Below are 23,236 nucleotides of genomic sequence, written 5' to 3'. Positions count from 1 at the left end.
GTGGCCGTGCTTGTGCTGCAGCTTATCCTTAGTGATAGAATAGTCTCAGGGGTATACAGGAATGAGGGAGAATAACCTGTATCCTTAACGCGTTTCAACGCCAGCAGGGCGTCTTTTTCCAAAAGCCGTGGCAGAGGAGTTTGCCACCACCTGGCAATTCCCTAACTGTGGGGGAGCGATAGATGGCAAGCACGTCCACATCAACCCTCCTGCAAACAGTGGATCCCTTTATTATAATTATAAAGGGTATTTCAGCATCGTGCTGATGGCAGTGGTGAATGCCAACTATGAATTCATCTTCATTGACGTTGGCAAAAACGGACGTGCATCAGATGGTGGGTCGCTGAAGAATACCACCTTCTACGAGCGGCTCACCACAAAGACTCTGAACTTGCCATCTAGGGAGCAAACCAAGTACGGCCTCAATTTCGTTTTCGTGGCTGATGAGGCATTCGCACTCTGCAAGAACATTATGAAGCCATACCCCCAAAGGCACCTGACAAGGGAGAAGCGCATCTACAATTATAGGCTATCCCGGGCACGACGAATTGTAGAGAACACTTTTGGCATCCTGTCTAGCCGCTTCCGCATATTCCTAATGGCTATCAATTTGCAGGTGGAGAAGATGGATTGGGTGGTGACTGCGTGCTGTGTCCTGCATAACTATTTGCGCAGCAAAGCCACCCAGCATAGGACACTGCCCAGAGCAGCGCCAGGAGACCCAGACCCTGAACACCCAGAGGAGACTTCGCCATTTCCCTCTGTGGAACCACCTCCACTTCATTCTAGGGCGAGTCTATGGGCAAAACAGGTCAGGGACGAGTACCTGGCCTATTTTAATGGGGTGGGTGCAGTCGATTGGCAGGAGGACCACATTTAAGTGTACTGTGTTGGACTGATGATGGAACTTGCAAAAACTTTTAAAAACTTATTCAAAAAAATATACTTATAGATACAGACAAAGATAGTTCACCATCTTCAGGCTCTGGTGTGGCAGTCCGAGGGAGGGAGGTGAAACCTGTCCGGGTAGCCTTCTGGTCCAGGACAAACTCCAGCATGAGGTAGTACCAGAGCGAGGTAATGTAAACCTGGGAGGAACCTGCGCCAGATCTTTTGGACTGTTCCATTTTTTTGTGTTCTTTGAGGAACACTTACGCAGGTTCTGGATCTTTTTCTTTACCCAGTCCTTGTCAACACTGGACACAAAGGGCCTGCTGTACTCCACTAGCTCCTCCAAGGCCGCACTCCACCGGACTTTATCCGAATACCCCTTGGCTTTGATCCTCCACAGACATTCATGGCAACGGTACATTTCTAGTAGGCCGGTGATGAAGTCTATATCTTGATCCAGAGACATATCTATAATGAAAAAAAGTGGTGCACAAACGGTTATATATTTTGTATTTAAAAATGGTTTTACTTAAGGTATATGGTTAAATGTTATATGATTAAATAATGAAATGGTTAAATTTGATTAAGATATGGTCTTACATTTTTTTTTTCAATTTTCAAAATGGTTTTACTTAAGTTTAAAAATATACTTTCAAAATGTTTTGATATATGGTTCAATTTGGATAATATATGGTTTTAAAATAAAGTTATTTTTGGAAAATAGTTTCCTCATTACCCAAACATCAATGGTGCAGCATTGGGGTACAGTGGTGGTGAAAACATATGGCCATTAGGGGGTTAAAATGAGTTTAGGGACACAGAAACACAAGGTGCAGCATTGGGGTACAGTGGCGGTGAAAACACACGGCCATTAGGGGGTTAAAAACACATGGCCATTAGGGGGTTAAAATGACTTTGGGGACACAGAAACACAAGGTGCAGCATTGGGGTTCAGTAGCGGTGAAAACACATGGCCATTAGGGGGTTACAATGACTTTGGGGACATAGAAACAGAAGGTGCAGCATTGGGGTACAGTAGCAGTGAAAACACATGGCCATTAGGGGGTTACAATGACTTTGGGGACACAGAAACAGAAGGTTCAGCATTGGGGTACAGTGGCAGGGAAAACACATGGCCATTAGGGGGTTACAATGACTTTGGGGACACAGAAACAGAAGGTTCAGCATTGGGGTACAGTGGCAGGGAAAACACATGGCCATTAGGGGGTTACAATGACTTTGGGGACACAGAAACAGAAGGTTCAGCATTGGGGTACAGTGGCAGGGAAAACACATGGCCATTAGGGGGTTACAATGACTTTGGGGACACAGAAACAGAAGGTTCAGCATTGGGGTACAGTGGCAGGGAAAACACATGGCCATTAGGGGGTTACAATGACTTTGGGGACACAGAAACAGAAGGTTCAGCATTGGGGTACAGTGGCAGGGAAAACACATGGACATTAGGGGGTTACAATGACTTTGGGGACACAGATACAGAAGGTTCAGCATTGGGGTACAGTGGCGGGGAAAACACATGGACATTAGGGGGTTACAATGACTTTGGGGACACAGAAACAGAAGGTTCAGCATTGGGGTACAGTGGCAGGGAAACACATGGACATCAGGGGGTTACAATGACTTTGGGGACACAGAAACAGAAGGTTCAGCATTGGGGTACAGTGGCGGGGAAAACACATGGACATTAGGGGGTTTTAAAATGGCTTTGAGCCCACAGAAATGAATAAAATGTGAACAAAAGAATACATTGGTGGACAGTGTGCTAGGTGGACAGTGATATTGGTGGTCAGTGTGGATTAAATACATACTTGGGGCGTTGGAAATCCAATCAAATCGGATATATCTGTACAGCTCTCCTCCTGCTGCATCGCTGCTGCTGCTACTGCCGCTGATGGGAGTGTCCTGAGATGCCAGTCAAACATCCTACGATATATTGCATGCGATACATCGCAGGCACAAAAAAACCCCACAACTTTTTCCATACGATTCCATGCGATTACGATATATCACGAGTGCAGCACTAGCGACCTAGGGGATCCGACATGACACTCATGGGAACGCGCATCGTATCGTATCGGATGGAAAACACATATTATGTGACACTTTTCATCCGATATAGCGGTCCGAAAGGTCGAAATCGCAGGAAATCGGCCATTATCGTTTTAGTGTATGGGGCCCTTAAGGCTCCAAAGCATATTAATCCTTAAGGACCTTTTCGGTTATAATCCGCAACCTCCTCTTGGGCGGGATGTACTAAGTGACATCGCCTCCCATCATCATGATTCTAATCACATATGTACTTACATGTGCGATTAGCATTGTGAAGGACAGCTCTTCTGATAAGAGCTCTCCTTCGTGATCTCCGGCGGCTCCCTGCATTCTAGGTTTCGGCCCCGGGAGTCATTCTGCACATGCGCAGAGTGATGGGGGCAGCCGCGGGGCATGCTGGGATCCCTCACACTAGTGCTGCGGAGAGAAGCCCTGGCGATCCCCTCTGCGGCGATGACACGGTGACTGGGGCATAGTACATTAGGAAAATGCAGTAAACAAGGGTTTACCGCATTTTCCATTTAGTACATCCCACCCCTTCTAAGGACGTTGCCCTGGAGCCCCAGTGCTGTACAATCGCACAATGGTAAATCAGTTGCTCCAACATGTAAAATTACTCTAACAATTCCATCCTGTACCCAGAAAATTGCAACATTTCAAATAGTATTATGGTAACTTTTCTGTTTACTCCACCTATTGAACCAGTGTCATTGGAATATCATTTGAAAAAATTATATATATATATATATATACACTTGAACAACGATCAAACCCTTACTTCCACCCACCGAGATTTTATTTGTGATCTTATGCTTTTTATCCTCAGTCATAACTATTTTAAGTTTCTTAACCAGTTTTACCTACAATGCTGCGGCACAGCTATGGGGACGATTTTTGCCCCAAGCTTTGCCAATTTATTCATGGGATGTTGGGAAAAGACGCATGTTTACGGTTCTAAAGCTTTCAAGGAAAATGTGGTACTCTACAGACGATACATCGACGACATTTTAATTATTTGGAATGGCACAGTTGAATCTTTTAATGAGTTTTTAAATACGCTGGGAAACAATGATCTGAACTTGACCTTTACCTCAAATACCAACGACAAATCGGTCGAATATCTGGATTTGATTTTAACTGGTGAAAATGGAGGCATTACAACTAAGAACTACATCAAAGAGGTGGACATGAACAGTTATTTGCACTATCGAAGTAACCACCTGCAGAAGTGGAAGGATAACATTCCGGCATTACAGTTCTCGAGGATAAAGAGGAATTGCACGAATCCAAAGGACTGTGATGACCAACTGAAGGTCTACAGCAAGAGGTTCCAGGATAAAGAGTACCCGGGGCCCATTTTGGAGAAAGCCCTAGAAAATACAAGGAACGTGAATAGAGAAGACCTCCTGAAGTACAAACCAAGAGACGCCAAGAAAGATTCGGTCGCCTTCATTACCACCTATAACCAACACGAGAAGACCATCAGGAATTCGCTCAGGAATCACTGGAACATTCTTCTCATGGACCCAGTACTCAAAGACATCCTACCGTCTGAACCAGTCATCATCTTCAAGAAATCTAGAAACCTGAAGGACCATCTTGCACCCAGCCTATTGAAGGAGAAGTCCACCAAGAGCACCCTAATGCCTAAATGTGTGGGTTCCTTTAAATGTGGGAAATGTAATGTATGCAAATTCCTACATCCGAATCGGAAAACCTTTAGCGACATGGAGGACAAGAAACAATACACCATTAAGGAATTCATGAACTGTAATACCGTGTCCGTGATCTACTTACTGGAATGCTCTTGCAAAAAGAAGTACGTGGGCAAGACCAAAAGACCATTAAAAATGAGGATCCAGGAACACATAAGGAATATCAAGAATAAGGTGGAGAGCCATACTGTTTCTAGACATTTCACATCACAGCATCGAGCATGTGTGTCTGGGAGAGAGAGGAGGTGACCTCGCGAACAAACTCTCGAGAAGGGAGATGTACTGGATATTCCAGTTACAGACCTTGCAACCCACGGGTCTGAACGAGAGCTATGAAATCGCACCCTTCCTATGAGGTGCTGTATCTTCCATTACTCCCTCTTCCTCGGTTGCCACATTTGTCTTTTGCACATTCCTCCCCCCACCCCCCCCCCCCCACCCCCCTTGGGCGTCCATGTCACACTATATTAAAGTATTTAACTCATCAGGGCTCGTGTGTTAATTTGCGATCGGGTTCCTGGTAATAAGATGTTTACCTTTCATGTACAGTCAAACCACACTGGTACGCCCAATCTCGTCCGATCTTGGAAGCTAAGCAGTGTCTGGGCCTGATCAGTACCAGGGAGGGGGACTGCCTGGGAAGATCAGGTACTGTAAGGACTGACAAATAACGTCGAGCTAACCAGTGATCTATCCAATACCACATGCTAATAACCAGGTTGACACCTTTACGACTCACCTTATAGATTATAACACTATGAATTCTCTGAGCTTACATCCCAGCATCACCCACATACTGTTTATATATATTATTCGCTTGGTTCTTTTTTTCCCACCCCTTTTGTTTTCCTCACCATGGGGTTGTAATTTTTGCAACCATCTCTCTTCCTTTATTTCCAATCAATGGCACTTGAAATTCCTGATATCACCTATGTATGGTTTTAAATAGGATGTCACTTTCCATACACTAAGCTAACGCTATGTGTGTGTCACTTTAATGTATACTTATTTACTCTATTAAATTTATTTTATATTGGGCTAGCATTATTCCCTCCCATATTAGTTACTGGATACCAGCATGGTTTATCTGTAACAAAGAAACCAGTGCATAGCTTTTACCATATCTTTTCTGTTGTTTTTTTTTTTTTTTTTTTTTTCATGGATCCGTCGTCATGGATACCGATGAATTATGACTCTGGGTCTCCAAGGACTCCTTAAAGATGGCCACCGCTTTTCCTGTATTCCCTATGGAGATTCTCACCAACAACATGGCCGCCGCAGCACTTACTAAGAGGGACATATACAGCATGGAGACCTGGAGATAGACTAATACTAACTGGAGAGACTGCGGGCACATGCGCAGTGAACGACTAGCGCCGCCGGCGCATGCGCACTAACGAAACCGGAAGTGGGGCGGAAATACCGGAGACACGTGACGCGTCTCCTCCGTCACCGGAAGTGTGGCGGAAGTGCCGCAAATTAATACATTTTTACAGTTTTGGACCTTCCTATTGTTATTTCAGTCCTAAAACCACTCGTTTTTTATGCATACATCCTTATGGTGTCCTCTCTAGCCTTAGGCTATGTCCCAACTAAGTGTCCTTGATGTTCTGTATGTTACACATTTTCTATTACATCACATGATCGATTATGACATCACCAACCCTGAGCCAGTCCACCAGGGGTATAAATAGGCATGTTATTTCATTCTGTCCTTACCCTTTGAAGAAGTCAGTTGTGACGAAATGCATTGGGCTCCCTGTGGTGACTCCCTTGCCTATTTTTAAAAGCGAAGTCAGAATTCCTTACCTTTTACAAAGACCTTTTATGTTTATATGCTTTTATCAATATTTTGAAGTACGTTTTATGTTGTGATCCGCTTTTATATGATATTAAAGCTTGTTTGTATTATTATATATTTTTTGGCTTTTAAATCTATTTTAAACTATTGCATTTTAAACAACACAAGTCGCCGGTACCCTTATCCCCCCATTTTTATACTTTTCCCAGCAGTACTGTACCAGGATTGCACTCTTAAGGGTTGGCAGACACCTTTTAACAAGGTTACGTGTGTTTTTTAGCAATTTTATTTTTCATGTTTTACTGAGAACCTACCTCACAAGTGGCGCTGTGTCATTCCTTTTTACACACACACATTATATATATATATATATATATATATATATATATATATATATATATATATATATATGTGAACACACACACATATATATATATATATGTGGTAATTCAGTGCACTCTTCTACTATGTGAGGTTTGCTAGCAATATACTTGAATACCGTAGCATAATATTTTTCTTCGGATACCGAGTGTTAAAGCTGGGTACACACTGGCAGATAAGCCCCATACACACTGGGCGACAACACATTACGATATGAACTATAACAATCTGTTTTGCAAGATCTATCTTTCATATTGTCCAGTGTGTATGGATGAACGATGTGCGCACCCGCCGGTCGTTCTCGTTCATCCATGATCAACTGAACATGCAGCTCAATGTTAACTATATGGTTGAGCTGCATGTTCGGGGAGTGCGGTGGATGACGTCACTGAACAATATTGTACATAGATATCGCCCAGTGTGTATGCACTGCCAATCTTCCCTAATCAGTAATATATTGCTGATTGCTAATTAGGGGAGGTCGCCCAGTGTGTACCCGATCTGCAGATATATCTGTCAATGGTGGTTGTTCATACACACAGAAATATGCACCAATATATCTTAAAGGCCCCGTACACACTGGGAGTAGTAATAGTAGTTATGCGCAGGGAGCAGGGTGGGAGCAGTAGCGTGGAGCAGGTGGCAGGATTGGAGTAGTAGTAGTGCAGAGCAGGAAGGAAGTAGTAGTGCAAGGCAGGGGCAGGAAGGTAGTAGTAGTGCAGAGCAGGGAGCAGAAAGGGAGTAGTAGTGCAATACAGGGAGCAGGAAGGAAGTAGTAGTGCAAGACAGGGAGCAGGAAGGAAGTAGTAGTGCAAGACAGGGAGCAGGAAGGAAGTAGTAGTGCAAGACAGGGAGCAGGAAGGAAGTAGTAGTGCAAGACAGGGAGCAGGAAGGGAGTAGTAGTAGTGCAGAGCAGGGAGCAGGAATGAAGTGGTAGTAGTGCAGAGCAGGGAGCAGGAAGGGAGTAGTAGTAGTGCAGAGCATGGAGCAGGAAGGGAGTAGTAGTAGTGCAGAGCAGGGAGCAGGAAGGGAGTAGTAGTGCAAGACAGGGAGCAGGAAGGGAATAGTAGTGCAAGACAGGGAGCAGGAAGGGAATAGTAGTGCAAGACAGGGAGCAGGAAGGGAGTAGTAGTGCAAGACAGGGAGCAGGAAGGGAGTAGTGCAGAGTAGGATGGGAGTAGTAATGGGAAGCAGGGGGTAGGATGGGAGTGAAGTAGACTCAACAGTAAGAAATCAGAGTAAGTTGTTGAAGAATCACTTCTGCTCCAGGGTCACTTCCTCTCTGCAGCTCCTGGCCACCATTCCTCTCTCTGCAGACAGTGCTGACACTATACGGTTTTGCGTGCCTGCCTCCCTCATTACTGTTCCACTGACCCCACTAATCCAGCTCTGTCCTTCCTTCACTGAGCGGCGCACTCATTCTGTGAGTGCTATTAGGACCGTCCCATTCTGATCATGCAGCCCGGCACAGCCGATCACAATGCTGCAGTGTCAGATTGGGGGCATGAAGGGCCCATTGGGTGAATGCAGTTGTTTAGTTGCAGTGAATGCCTATATTTATGGATTTAGCTGGCCTCCAGAGTGGGTGTGGCCAGCCACCTCATTGATGTGCCTAACATGACCCTCTCCAGGAGGGACAGAATTCTCTGCTTCTGGACTTTTCTGTTCATTTATGATTGCCATCACCTGTTTTGAACAGATGAATGGATAAGAAAGGCGTTACAGCACAGGTGATGGCAACTGTAAATTAAGAGGGAAGTCCAGGAGCAGAGCATTCTGTCCCTCCTGGAGAGGGTCATGTTGGGAGGTATGTTATAGAGTGCATGGGCTGGGCCCCTTGATAAATATATATAGCAAATACTGCTAGTGCATGCATGATAATGTACCAGATTAATAACAGCAATGCACTGCAGAGACTATACCATCGTCCGCTGCAGTATAATGTAACATACTGCATGTATAATATGTAATTCAAGTGCAGTCTGGAAGCTAATCCCCAGAAGAGGAGGTGAGCCCCCAGGCAGTGAGGTCAACTCAGAGTTTCCCTTGTACCCCTGTGGGCCAGTCCAACCCTGCTGCTCCTTGTCAGCCCCAAGTCTCACTAAAGGGTCCTACACATTTAACGATCCGCCACCGAGCTGCCCGACGGCAGATACGGCCGACGGGCGACCCGGCGGCGGGGGGGCAGTGACGGGGGGAGTGAAGTTTCTTCACTCCCCCCGTCACACGGCTCCATAGAAGTGCAGGCAAATATGAACGAGATCGTCCATATTGGCCTGCATGCACAGCCGGCGGGGCACCAGCGATGAACGAGCACGGGGCCGCGCATCGTTCATCGCTGGAGCCTCCACACTCAAAGATATGAACGGTATCTCGTTCATTAATGATCGAGATCGTTGATATCTTTGAGAATTATCACCCAGTGTGTAGGGCCTATTACACACTCACAGTATGACCGACATGATCTGACAGGAGTCAGGGAACTGCTACTTCAGTAAAAACAGACAATTGTGCATTCTCAGTTATACAACTCACACCTAGGGGACTTAAACCCAAGTTTACTAAAACAGTACTTTAAACTGGTGCTTAAAGCTTGGTCCTCAGGACCCCCACCAGTTCACGCTTTCCGGGTCGCTGATACATCTTTAAAATGTCACATGTGGTAATAATACACCTGTGCCGTGCTTGGTATTCTGGAGATGTGAACGGTTGAGGCTCCTGGGGACCAGGGTTGAGAAACACTTATAAATCTACACAGGCGTTTAGAGATGTCCACCAAAATCTAGTTAGTGAGATCTCTTCTGAAGAAGACATGGAACCAGTAATAAAAAAAACATACAAAAGGTAAAACTTTTCAGAAGTCCTCCTAACACTGTGAGTGCACAGTGCAGGTAGGGTGATGCCAGGCGCTGCCACCTCCACACATACGAAGACGCTGCTGTATCCACACTCTGCAGAGCCAGCACTGGGAGCAGCACAGCACTTACCAGCTAGAGAGGTGATGGGCAAGAGTGGGCGGCCAGAGCCCCCGCTGTCACTCTCACTGCGGAGACACACACATTTCCGCATCCTCCTCTTTCACAATCCTAGAAACTCCAGCGTAGCTGCTGCGGCGCCGGTATCAGCCAGCAGGTGGCGCCTCTGAGCTCAGCGTCCTGTGTGAGGAGGCACGGCGCCCCAACCGCTGCACACTAGATCAGAGTCGGTGACTTGTACCCTACTCTACAGACTATTACTACAGCTAAATAATCGCCCCCTGCAAAACAGTTCTACTACAGTAGCTATCGGGACTGCGCCTTTAAGGGGCTGCACGAATGCGTATGACGCGGTGTGGTAGGCCCAGCAATCGGAATGCTCTGAGCCCTGCAGACAGGAAGCAGCTAGTAAGTAGCGTATACTACCGGCGGGGATCATTCGTACATCAGGTCAGACTGAGCCATGTGCTTGGAGCATGTGCTATGTTTACTGAATTTGTCCCGAAACACGGCTAGTGTAGTGTGTCCCTTCTGTAGCGCTACGAGTCTCAGCGTGCTGAAGTTAGCAGAGCATACTGTAAAATCATAGGCTTCCTTTCTCATTGTGACTGGTTACCATCACCTGTCCTGGGCTTGGTTTTCAGGTGTCATTGCTGCGCTGTCCTGGTCACTCATTACCTATGGAAAAAAAGATTTTGAATGTGTGCGTAGGCGCCCTTGTAACAAAGATGAAAGATTAGCATAGAGAAAAATATAATAGATAAAATCACAATTTTTATTGACACAATATTGGCATAAAAACATACACAAAGTCACCAATAAATAGAGATATTGCACTAGTCCCAAAAAGATTTCTCACCCTCTATATAGATTTGCGGTGGGCAGATGGCTTTCTCAGCAAAAAGCAATCAGTTCCCAGTGTGGTTTAGATGGCACCACCGCAAAAGGCTTTTATCTGTAGAAGGCTGAGTAGGGAATCCAGCAGTGCATTCACAAAAGGGTATCCATATCGTCCAAACCGATATGGATACCCTTTTGTGAATGCACTGCTGGATTCCCTACTCAGCCTTCTACAGATAAAAGCCTTTTGCGGTGGTGCCATCTAAACCACACTGGGAACTGATTGCTTTTTGCTGAGAAAGCCATCTGCCCACCGCAAAACTATATAGAGGGTGAGAAATCTTTTTGGGAATAGTGCAATATCTCTATTTATTGGTGACTTTGTGTATGTTTTTATGCCAATATGTTGTCAATAAAAATTGTGATTTTATCTATTATATTTTTCTCTATGCTAATCTTTCATCTTTGTTACAAGGGCGCCTACGCACACATTCAAAATCTTTTTTTCTGTTGTCTACTTAGGGACGTGGTGTTCCCTTTTTTTGTGTGACGGCTGCCCAGTGTAACATTAATTGCGCACTTTGGATTTATCTTTCTATTTTGGATTCACTCATTACCTATGCACACACTTCTTTTTCTGTGCAGAGTATACTGCATTGTTGTGTTGTAGGTAGTGCTTATGGGCCGGGTTCAATTAGATGCTGTAATGTACTGTGCTGGGAAAAGATGCTGTAATGTACTGTGCTGGGAAAAGGTGGTAGCAAGTGTTGTGCAATGCACACGGGCCCCCAGGTTCAGGGGGAGGCCGCACACCTTGTACCCATTTTTTGATTACTTACCCCTCCGGAGCTCTGCTGCAGCAACGCTGCACAAGTCACCGGGACAATGGCATGGTTTTTTTCCCAGTGTTTTTATGCATGTGCAGTAGGAAAACCACTGGAAAAATAGCCACCGTGTCCTGCAGATTAGTTTCTGGCACAGCACTAGGGTCTCCTAGTGACCCTAGTAGAGGAGAGAACCGACTCCAGCAAGCCGGGTTCTGGCATCTGCATAATGGATCTGACAGGCATTGGGACCTGCATAAGTGGAGGCTTGACTGAACATGCTCAAAACCCTGGGTTCTATGGACTGCATCGGCTGCAGCTGGATTGGGCTGACGTTCTGTCAGTGAGTGAGTTGCTCTCCGCTAATCGCAGCACAGTCTGGCAGTACCGGAGGGAGGAAACACCTCCCAAAAGGACTGCCTGTCCTGTGGGTGACTGGGAGGTAGGACTTCCAATAGGAAGTCCCTGCCAGTCACAGTGAATCCAATGAAACAGTGCAGTCACACAGACTGCAGCTGACTCCGCTGAGATCACTGAAGTGGTGGATTTTACTGCAGCCCATAGGTAAAATCCACCACTGGTTCTAACTCCTAAACTGGGTACACACCTATTCGATTCCAGGCAAAACGTTCCTGATGGTCTGAGCAGTATGCATCCAGGCGTGATACCCTGTAAGGGCGGGTGGGCGGCAGCTACCTCATTGGGATCGGGAGGTCGGTTGTGCAGCACATGATATGTGACCTCCCGATTCCAACCATTGCAGGAGCGTTATAAGCTATACAATCATCAGCCATTCATCCGATATCGGGGGAATGGGACCATTATATAGGTGTGTACCCAGCTTTATGAAATCACAGTCTCTGAAATGATAGCTAGAATCTGAGTAGTTAATTTCGGGACTACTTCACTTTATCTCTCTTCAAGGGATCAGTATGATATCCCGGCTGTCGGGATCCCGGTGGTCAGGAGACCGACGCCAGGATATGATAGCTGGAATGCAGGCAGCGAGCACAACGTGTCCCCTCATGGGCTCACTGTGCTCGCCACGCAGCGGTTATATTCCCCTTTGGGTGGTGGCGTGGACCACCACCCGAATGGGGATTTCGGCCGCCGGTGTTTCACCGGGTGTCGGGATTCCGGGGTCAGTCTCCTGAGCACCAGGATCGCGACAACCAGCAAATTGAATGCCTCCCCTTTTCTAGGCTTGATACATTTTCCCTTAAGTCTGAAACATATTTACTATTTTATCACATAAAGATTGATTAATGTAGGCAACACACTGCGATTATGGGTAATATTATTAAAAATGTGGGATGTGATATATATTGCCATAATGTTTGTGGCTTGATGGTTATTGATTAGATAATTCCCTGGATTTTTCAGTGTATCCTATAGTAATAAAATAATGAGATATTGCTTTCAGGGTTATGTCTAGCAATATGTACAATGGGGGTCATTCTGAGTTGATCACTAGCTGCCGTAGCGATCAGTGAAGAAAACAGCTAATCTGCGCATGCGCCGCAGTGTACACGCGCGTTGTATGGGTATAAAGTCCATTGTGGTTTTGCACTGGTTCTAGCGACTATTCCAATCGCACAGTCGGCCGCAAGGTGATTGACAGAAAAAGGGCGATTCTGGGTGTCAACTCACCGTTTTCAGGGAGTGCTTAGAAAAACGCAGGTGTGTCGGGTGAAAATGCAGGCGTGGCTGGGCGTTCGCTGGGCGGGTGTGTGACATCAAAAGCCGTCCCTCCGTCGTTGGAATCAACGCACAAGATAAGTAACTACAGGGCTGGTCTTGTTTTGAACAAAAAGGTTTTGCTGGTGCTTTGCTGCACAGGCGTTCGCACTTCTGCAAAGCGAAAATACACTCCCCGGTTGGTGGCGACAATGCATCTGCACGGCTGTTAAAAACTGCTAGCAAGCGATCAACTCGGAATGACCCCCAGTATGCAGAGATTTGGGGGTCTATTCAATTGCGGTCGAATTGCCGCAATTGTCCAAAAACGGGGCATTTTCGACACAAAAAACCTGTCGAATTGGATTCGACAATTCAATACAGTACTTTTCGACAAAAAACCTGCCGTTTCATTTTCGACTTTTTTCAATTTGACATTTTTTCAATTTGACATTTTTTCAATTTGATATGCCTGCAATGTTAAAAATGCGGCTTTTCGACAAAAGTATATCCAATTGAAGAATGTCGATTCGACAACAGTGCTTTTCGACAGTCATTTAGTCAATTTCATTCCGCCACATTTTTCTGTCGTGATCTAATAAAAATTTTTAAAAACATGTTTTTTTTGGTGCTTTTTTGATTGCTAATAGCATATCTATTTATATTTGAAGGGATTATCTACTTGGTTTGTCTATTTATGAGCCACAAGTATTATTTAATACATTTTTTAAAAGAATATTATTATTTCTCTAATGTCCTAGTGGATTCTGGGGACTCCGTAAGGACCATGGGGAATAGACGGGCTCCGCAGGAGACATGGGCACTTTAAGAAAGAATTTAGGATCTGGTGTGCTCTGGCTCCTTCCTCTATGTCCCTCCTCCAGACCTCAGTTTGAATCTGTGCCCGGACGAGCTGGGTGCTGTTCAGTGAGCTCTCCTGAGCTTGCTGTAAGAAAGTATTTTGTTAGGTTTTTTTATTTTCAGGGAGCTCTGCTGGTAGGAAACAGAGCGGGAGCAAATGAATGTGGTGTCTGCGCCGACACCTGATTGGATGGATATGTGGAAGGTTTTAAATGATAATGTTAATTCCTTGCATAAAAGGTTGGATAAAGCTGAAACCTTAGGACAGTCATGGTCTCAGCCCGTGCCTGATCCTATGTTGCAGAGGCCGTCAGGGTCTCAGAAGCGCCCACTATCCCAAATTGTTGACACAGATACCGACATGGATTCTGACTCCAGTGTCGATTACGATGATGCAAAATTACAGCCTAAATTGGCTAAATCCATCCGTTATATGATTATAGCAATTAAGGATGTGTTGCACATCACAGAGGAAACCCCAGTCCCAGACAAGAGGGTTCATATGTATGGGGAAAAAAGGCAGGTGGTGACCTTCCCCCCTTCACACGAGCTAAATGAGTTATGTGAAAAGGCTTGGGAATCTCCAGATAAAAAACTGCAGATTTCCAAACGGATGCTTTTGGCGTATCCTTTCCCGCCAACGGACAGGTTACGCTGGGAATCCTCCCCTAGGGTGGACAAAGCTTTAACACGCTTATCCAAGAGGGTATCCCTACCGTCACAGGATATGGCCACCCTAAAAGATGCTGCGGATAGAAAGCAAGAGGGTACCCTGAAGTCCATTTATACACATTCAGGTACCTTACTAAGGCCGGCAATTGCGTCGGCCTGGGTGTGTAGTGCTGTAGCAGCATGGACGGATACCTTATCTGAGGAACTGGATACCTTAGACAAGGATACTATATTAATGACCCTGGGGCATATAAAAGACGCTGTCCTATATATGAGAGATGCTCAAAGAGACATTAGCCTACTGGGGTCTAGAATAAATGCTATGTCGATTTCTGTCAGAAGGGTCCTGTGGACTCGGCAATGGACAGGTGATGCCGACTCAAAAAGGCACATGGAGGTTTTACCTTACAAGGGTGAGGAATTGTTTGGGGAGGGTCTCTCGGACCTGGTCTCCACAGCTACTGCTGGAAAGTCCACATTTTTTGCCATGTTTCCTCACAACCTAAGAAAGCACCGTATTGCCAAATGCAGTCCTTTCGATCACAAAAAGACAAGAAAGTCCGAGGTGCGTCCTTTCTTGCCAGAGGCAGGGGCAGAGGAAGGAAGCTGCACAACACAGCTAGTTCCCAGGAACAGAAGTCCTCCCCGGCTTCCACTAAATCCACTGCATGACGCTGGGGCTCCACAGGCGGAGCCAGGCCCGGTGGGGGCGCGTCTCCGAAATTTCAGCCACAAGTGGGGTCACTCCCAGTTTGATCCCTGGGCAATAGAGATTGTGTCTCAGGGATACAAGGTGGAATTCGAAGAGATGCCCCCTCACCGATACCTCAAATCGGCCCTGCCAGCTTCCCCCTTAGAGAGGGAAATAGTGTTAACTGCAATTCACAAATTGTATCTTCAACAGGTGGTGGTCAAGTTTCCCCTCCTTCAACAAGGAAAGGGTTATTATTCGACCATGTTTGTGGTACCGAAACCGGACGGTTCGGTCAGACCCATTTTGAATTTAAAATCCCTGAACATATACTTGAACAGGTTGAAGTTCAAGATGGAGTCGCTCAGAGTGGTCATCACAAGCCTGGAAGGGGGGGATTTTATGGTGTCTCTGGACATAAAGGATGCATACCTTCATGTCCCCATTTATCCACCTCATCAGGCATGCCTCAGATTTGTGGTACAGGATTGTCATTACCAATTTCAGACGTTGCCGTTTGGTCTCTCCACGGCGCCGAGAATATTTACCAAGGTAATGGCGGAGATGATGGTACTCCTGCGGAAGCAAGGGGTCACAATTATCCCATACTTGGACGATCTCCTCATAAAGGCGAGGTCAAGAGAGCAGTTGCTGATCAGCGTAGCACGCTCTCTGGAAGTGTTACGACAACACGGCTGGATTCTAAATATTCCAAAGTTGCAGTTGATTCCTACGACTCGTCTGCCTTTCCTGGGCATGATTCTGGACACAGACCAGAAGAGGGTTTATCTCCTGATGGAGAAGGCTCAGGAACTCCTGACACTGGTCAGAGACCTATTGAAACCAAAACAGGTGTCGGTGCATCACTGCACGCGAGTCCTGGGAAAGATGGTGGCATCATATGAGGCCATTCCCTTCGGCAGGTTCCATGCAAGGACCTTTCAATAAGATCTACTGGACAAATGGTCCGGATCACATCTTCAGATGGATCGGTTAATCACCCTATCCTCCAGGGCCAGGGTGTCTCTCCTGTGGTGGCTGCAGAGTGCTCACCTCCTCGAGGGCTGCAGATTCGGCATTCAGGACTGGGTTGGTGACCACGGATGCAAGCCTCCGAGGGTGGGGGGCAGTCACACAGGAAAGAAATTTCCAAGGTCTGTGGTCAAGTCAGGAGACTTGCCTCCACATCAACATCCTGGAACTAAGGGCCATATACAACGCCCTACGCCAAGCGGAGTCCCTACTTCGCGACCAACCGGTTCTGATTCAGTCAGACAACATCACCGCAGTGGCTCATGTAAACCGCCAAGGCGGCACAAGGAGCAGGGTGGCGATGGTAGAAGCCACCAGAATTCTTCGCTCGGCGGAGAATCACGTAAGCGCACTGTCAGCAGTGTTCATTCCGGGAGTGGACAACTGGGAAGCGGACTTCCTCAGCAGGCACGACCTCCACCCGGGAGAATGGGGACTTCATCAAGAAGTCTTCACGCAGGTTGCAAGTCGGTGGGAACTGCCACAGGTGGACATGATGGCATCCCGCCTCAACAAAAAGCTACAGAAGTATTGCGCCAGGTCAAGAGACCCTCAGGCGATAGCTGTGGACGCACTGGTGACGCCGTGGGTGTTCCAGTCGGTCTATGTATTTCCTCCTCTTCCTCTCATACCCAAGGTGCTGAGAATCATAAGAAAAAGAGGAGTGAGAACAATACTCATTGTTCCGGATTGGCCAAGAAGGACTTGGTATCCAGATCTGCAAGAAATGCTCACAGAGGACCCGTGGCCTCTGCCTCTAAGACAGGACTTGTTGCAACAGGGGCCCTGTCTGTTCCAAGACTTACCGCGGCATGGCGATTGAACGCCGGATCCTAGCAGAAAAAGGCATTCCGGATGAGGTCATTCCTACGCTGATAAAGGCTAGGAAGGATGTGACGGCTCAACATTATCACCGTATATGGCGAAAATATGTTGCTAGGTGTGAGGCCTGGAATGCCCCTACGGAGGAATTCCAGCTGGGCCATTTCCTTCACTTCCTAAAGTCGGGAGTGACTTTGGGCCTAAAATTGGGTTCCATTAAGGTCCAGATTTCGGCCCTATCCATTTTCTTTCAAAAAGAACTGGCTTCTCTGCCTGAAGTTCAGATGTTTGTAAAGGGAGTGCTGCATATTCAGCCCCCTTTTGTGCCTCCAGTGACACCTTGGGATCTTAACGTGGTGTTGAGTTTCCTGAAATCACACTGGTTTGAACCACTCAAGTCGGTGGAATTGAAATATCTCACGTGGAAGGTGGTCATGCTATTAGCCTTGGCTTTGGCTAGGCGGGTGTCAGAATTGGCGGCTTTGTCACATAAAAGCCCTTATCTGGTTTTCTATGCGGATAGAGCAGAATTGCGGACCCGCCCACAATTTCTGTTAAAAGTGGTTTCGTCCTTTCATATGAACCTACCTATTGTGGTGCCTGTGGCTTCTACTGACTTGGAGGATTCCGAGTTACTGGATGTGGTCAGGGCTTTGAAGGTTTATGTAGCCAGAACGGCTAGGGTCAGGATAACAGAATCTTTGTTTATCCTGTATGCTTCCAACAAGCTTGGGGCACCTGTTTCAAAGCAGACTATTGCTCGCTGGATCTGTAATACGATTCAGCAGGCTCATTCTGCGGCTGGATTGCCGCTGCCAAGATCAGTTAAGGCCCATTCCACTAGGAAGGTGGGCTCTTCTTGGGCGGCTGCCCGAGGGGTCTCGCCATTACAGCTGTGCCGAGCGGCTACTTGGTCAGGTTCAAACACTTTTTCAAAGTTCTACAAGTTTGATACCCTGGCTGAGGAGGACCTTGTGTTTGCTCAATCGGTGCTGCAGAGTCATCCGCACTCTCCCGCCCGTTTGGGAGCTTTGGTATAATACCCATGGTCCTTTCTCGTAGTCCGTAGTGGATGCTGGGCGCCTGACCCAAGTGCGGACTTCTTCTGCAATGCTTGTATATAGTTATTGCTTAAATAAGGGTTATGTTATAGTTGCATCAGGGTTGATCTGATGCTTTGTTGTTGTTCATACTGTTAACTGGGTAAGTTTATCACAAGTTATACGGTGTGATTGGTGTGGCTGGTATGAGTCTTGCCCTGGATTTCCAAAATCCTTTCCTTGTACTGTCAGCTCTTCCGGGCACAGTTTCTCTAACTGAAGTCTGGAGGAGGGACATAGAGGGAGGAGCCAGAGCACACCAGAATCTAAATTCTTTCTTAAAGTGCCCATGTCTCCTGCGGAGCCCGTCTATTCGTCATGGTCCTTACGGAGTCCCCAGCATCCACTACGGACTACGAGAAATAGATTTACCGGTAAGTAAAATCTTTTCTTTTTTTTTTACTGACTACAAAAATCTGATGAGATCAGTGCATGTTTTTCATTTGGAAGGAGTGACCCACTTAACCTCGCGGTCTACCGCAGACCGCTAAGTTCCCACCATTGGATACAATGGAGCGCCTATGCGCTACATTGTATCTCCAGTGCGCCGCCTGACTGACAGTTCAGGCGCGCACAGCCAATCAGGAGAGTGCCATGATGTGGTGCTCCCTGATTGGCTGAAGGGACCCTCTTTGACAGCAGTCACGGGGGCCCCGCCAGTCGGGGAAAGGGGTTTCAGTGCGTGGTCCGGGTTTTTCGTTTTTTTATTTTGCAAAGTACGTGGATTACAAACAAGAGGACAGATCTACACTGGATTGTTGTGAGTATAATTTTATTTACAGGTACCCCTGGATTCTACTGGAGAAGAGGACCGACTGCTTCGTATCAACATAGGTAAGTATGTATGTATGTATGTTGGTGTGCATGTATGTAATAAAGTTGTACTATCACGGTGTGTGTGTATTGTTTTTATTTGAGTATTTTTTTGTAGTAGAACTACAGGTACCAGCGGGCCCGTTCCCCCCCCCCCCCCCCCCCCCCCCCCCGCATGCTGGTACTTGTGGCTCTCCAAGCACCAGCTTGCGCGGGAGCTTGCTGGGACTTGTAGTTCTGCTACAAAAAACAATATTCTTTTTTTTACACAAGGCTATCAGCCCCCCATCCGCCACCCTTGGATGGGGGGGGGGACAGCCTCGGGCTTCACCCCTGGCCCTTGGGTGGTTGGAGGGGGGGGGGACCCCTTGATTTAAGGGGTCCCCACTCCTCCAGGGTACCCCGGCCAGGGGTGACTAGTTGGGGATTTAATGGCACGGCCGCAGAGACCGGTATAAAAGTGTCCCCCCGGCTGTGGCATTATCTCTCTGGCTAGTGGAGCCCGGTGCTGGTGTTAAAAATACGGGGGACCCCTACATCTTTTGTCCCCGTATTTTTTGCATCGGGACCAGGCGCAGAGCATGGTAATGGTTGTTAAAATACGGCTGAACCCCTGTCATTCCCCCCCCCCCCCCCCCCGTATTTTTACGACCAGGACCGGCTCAAAGAGCCCGAGGCTGGTTATGCTTATGAGGGGGGACCCCACGCAATTTTTTTCAGCTTTTTAACAATACTTTTGTGATGTCCATGAAGTCGAATCCAGGCCGCCCACTATTCGTCAATTGGTCCGTTTTTCGACAGTGGGACTATGGAATCCATTATTTATTGAATATGTCGAATTCTGGTCCCGGGTGGAGGGTTTCGCCTGTCTAATTGTGTCGAATCCAAAAACAATCGAATTCACGCCGGAATTCGACTGCAATTGAATATACCGCTTGATGTGTATTTTAGTGAGAACTGTAGCACGTTTACAAATAAAGTGTGGGATGTAGTGCAGTTAGAATTTGTTTCATTCTGAATAAATGAAATGACACTTTCCCATAATGTTTTCCTAAATACGCTTTAATGTAATAACATAGACAGTTTGGGGGTTTATTTTTGTAATGAAATAATTTGCTGTAACAGTTTAGGAGAGTCAACTGTTACTTTGTTACATTCCCCACATTGTACTATGGGTTTTCGGGTAAGCAGTTAGCTTCTCGACAGACCTTATCCCGGCGGTGACATCGGGATCCCAAAGTAGGAGGCAATGCCGACGAGGAGATACCGCCGCTGCATTACCAACAGCCGGAATCCCCATTGTCCAGACAGCGGGACGCACTGGCTCCCTGCTGCGAAGGGGGGGGGGGGGCTCGGTTTAGGCAGAAGAAGGAGGGCTGTCAGAATTCTGATTGACAGGATGCCGCTGCCGGGTCTCTCCATAGGTTTTCCGTTTGTTGCTAGACGGGACCATTTCAAGGTTTCTCAGCATCCTCTTACTACCCCCTCCAACCAGGTCCTCACACTCTTGACTTTTTTCAACTAATAGTAACTGTCTTCTGAACTACAGGCAAGGCGGCAGTCTAGATGCATTGATGACTGATGTAGATTGGAATTTAGACTGCTGTAGAGACGAGTGTTTCAAAAATCCTCATCATTTGTGTGGTGCAATTATGCTGCTGACTCTGTTAGTGCCGGTACTGTTGCTTGAGGTTTAGTACAGGAACAATGTTTTAGGCAGGTACATTTGTAATTTACTCTTCACTGCATGCGTGGTTATGTTCTCTGACTGGATGCAACCATGCTGTCTACCTGCTGCCCCGCTCTCCCTGCAGTGATGTGGCGGTCTTTGGCCAGCAACATCACTGCCAAAATTGCCTCCTACTGTAGAATACCATGCAAACAGCACTTTGTGGGGGTGCTTGCTCCTTTAATGAAGATGTGAGGAGAGGTACTTAAAATGTTAAAAGCAGCCTCGGCCATGAAGTTTTCCTTGGACTGGTCACAAATCAACATGAATATCGGTAATCTTTTTTTCATGCAAAACCCACGCAAAAAAAAAAATATTTCAAAATACTTTGGGCCTCATCTTAAGAAAAAGTCATATCCCCATTAGCATTCACTTAGTTTACAGCTGTTTATGAGTGTCTATAGATCCACTTACACCATCACTTCCTATCCTCTGACATCTCCACCATTATCATGGGTGATTTCAATATTGCTATTGATTGTCCAAAATCTGCTGCGCACGCCTCCAAACTACTCTCTCTAACCTCCTCTCTTGGCCTCTCCCAATGGACTGACTCCTCTACTCATCAGGCGGACCACTGCCTCGATCTAGTATTCACCAGACTATGCTCCATCTCTGAGCTCACTAACACTCCTTTCCCCCTCTCAGATAACAACCTTATCACCTGCATGCTCTCCTCTGTTAATTCAAACCCTGTGTTGCTGAAGTCATCCAATCTTCCTCAAACCCGCAGAAATATTAACACAATTAATCTTCAAGAACTTCACTCCAACAACTGCTTTCACCTATTTCTGCATTCACCTCTCCTGAGATGGCTGTATCACACCTTAATGAGACTCTAGAACTAGCCCTTGATGAAATGGCTCCAGCTACCCATCACACTCCACGTAGGCCTAGATGTCAACCATGGCACTCCAAATTAACAAGACAACTACAAAAACTCACACGAAAACTTGAACGTCAGTGGCGTAAATCTCGGATTTCAAGTGACTTCCTCACATATAAGACTGTCTACCATTCTTATAAAAATGCCCTGGACACTGCCAAACAAACATATTTCCAAACTCTTATCTCTGCTCAAGCCTCTAACCCCAAACGACTCTTTAATACATTTAAATCACTTCTGAATCCTCCCACACCTACCCCACCCGCCACTATCAAGGCACAGGATCTTACTTCCTACTTCAAGGAGAAGATTGATAAGATCCGAGATGAAATGGTGTGCTCTTCGGCAGCCAGTGACCTGCTCCGTTCTTTACCTGAACCCTCTGGCACTCTTTCTTCATTTGATCCCACAAATGAAGATGAAGTATCATCACTCTTCTCATCCTGCTTCTCTACTACCTCTCCTCTTGATCCTTTACCCTCACAAATAAGTAAAGCTCTGTCTCTGGTGCTCATCCCTACCTTAACTAACATCTGTAATCTCTCTCTCTCTACTGGTATTTCTCTAACGTCCTAAGTGGATGCTGGGGACTCCGTAAGGACCATGGGGAATAGCGGCTCCGCAGGAGACTGGGCACATCTAAAGAAAGCTTTAGGACTAACTGGTGTGCACTGGCTCCTCCCCCTATGACCCTCCTCCAAGCCTCAGTTAGATTTCTGTGCCCGACGAGAAGGGTGCACACTAGGGGCTCTCCTGAGCTTCTTAGTGAAAGTTTTAGTTTAGGTTTTTTATTTTCAGTGAGACCTGCTGGCAACAGGCTCACTGCATCGAGGGACTAAGGGGAGAAGAAGCGAACTCACCTGCGTGCAGAGTGGATTGGGCTTCTTGGCTACTGGACATTAGCTCCAGAGGGACGATCACAGGCCCAGCCATGGATGGGTCCCGGAGCCGCGCCGCCGGCCCCCTTACAGATGCTGAAGCAAGAAGAGGTCCATAAATCGGCGGCAGAAGACTTTCCTGTCTTCATAAGGTAGCGCACAGCACTGCAGCTGTGCGCCATTGCTCTCAGCACACTTCACACTCCGGTCACTGAGGGTGCAGGGCGCTGGGGGGGGCGCCCTGAGACGCAATAAAACATGACAGAAATACCTTACATGGCAAAAAATACATCACATATAGCTCCTGGGCTATATGGATGCATTTAACCCCTGCCAGAATATACAAAAAACCGGGAGATAAGGCCGCCGTAAAGGGGGCGGAGCCTATCTCCTCAGCACACTGGCGCCATTTTCCCTCACAGCTCAGTTGGAGGGAAGCTCCCTGCTCTTCCCTGCAGTCACTACACTACAGAAAAAAGAGAGGGGGGCACTAATTAGGCGCAGTATTAAAACATACAACAGCTATAAGGGGAAAAACACTTATATAAGGTTATCCCTGTATATATATAGCGCTCTGG

General features: G+C 46.7%; 2 protein-coding genes and 1 pseudogene across 4 annotated transcripts in view; 2 read left to right on the top strand and 1 right to left on the bottom strand.

Moving 5' to 3' along the window:
• IRAK4 (interleukin 1 receptor associated kinase 4) overlaps window positions 1-9,933 on the bottom strand; it is a 110,855-nt gene extending 100,922 nt beyond the window's left edge. The window contains exon 1 of the mRNA XM_063927343.1: window positions 9,846-9,933. The gene's annotated coding sequence lies outside the window, so the exon portion shown is untranslated. The remainder of the gene's footprint in view (window positions 1-9,845) is intronic.
• On the top strand, window positions 5,218-5,336 carry LOC134937306 (5S ribosomal RNA; annotated as a pseudogene).
• Window positions 9,934-10,153: 220 nt separating the features above from the next.
• Window positions 10,154-23,236, top strand: part of PUS7L (pseudouridine synthase 7 like) — an 86,121-nt gene continuing 73,038 nt past the window's right edge. For 2 of the 3 annotated variants that reach the window (XM_063927342.1, XM_063927340.1), the window contains exon 1: window positions 10,154-10,241. The gene's annotated coding sequence lies outside the window, so the exon portion shown is untranslated. Of the gene's footprint in view, window positions 10,284-23,236 lie in introns of all 3 variants that reach the window. The other variant, XM_063927341.1, reaches the window with a different exon arrangement.

The sequence above is a fragment of the Pseudophryne corroboree genome, chromosome 6 (assembly GCF_028390025.1).
Source record: "Pseudophryne corroboree isolate aPseCor3 chromosome 6, aPseCor3.hap2, whole genome shotgun sequence".
NCBI classification, from domain to species: domain Eukaryota; kingdom Metazoa; phylum Chordata; class Amphibia; order Anura; family Myobatrachidae; genus Pseudophryne; species Pseudophryne corroboree.
This window is presented reverse-complemented; position numbering and strand designations above follow the sequence as displayed.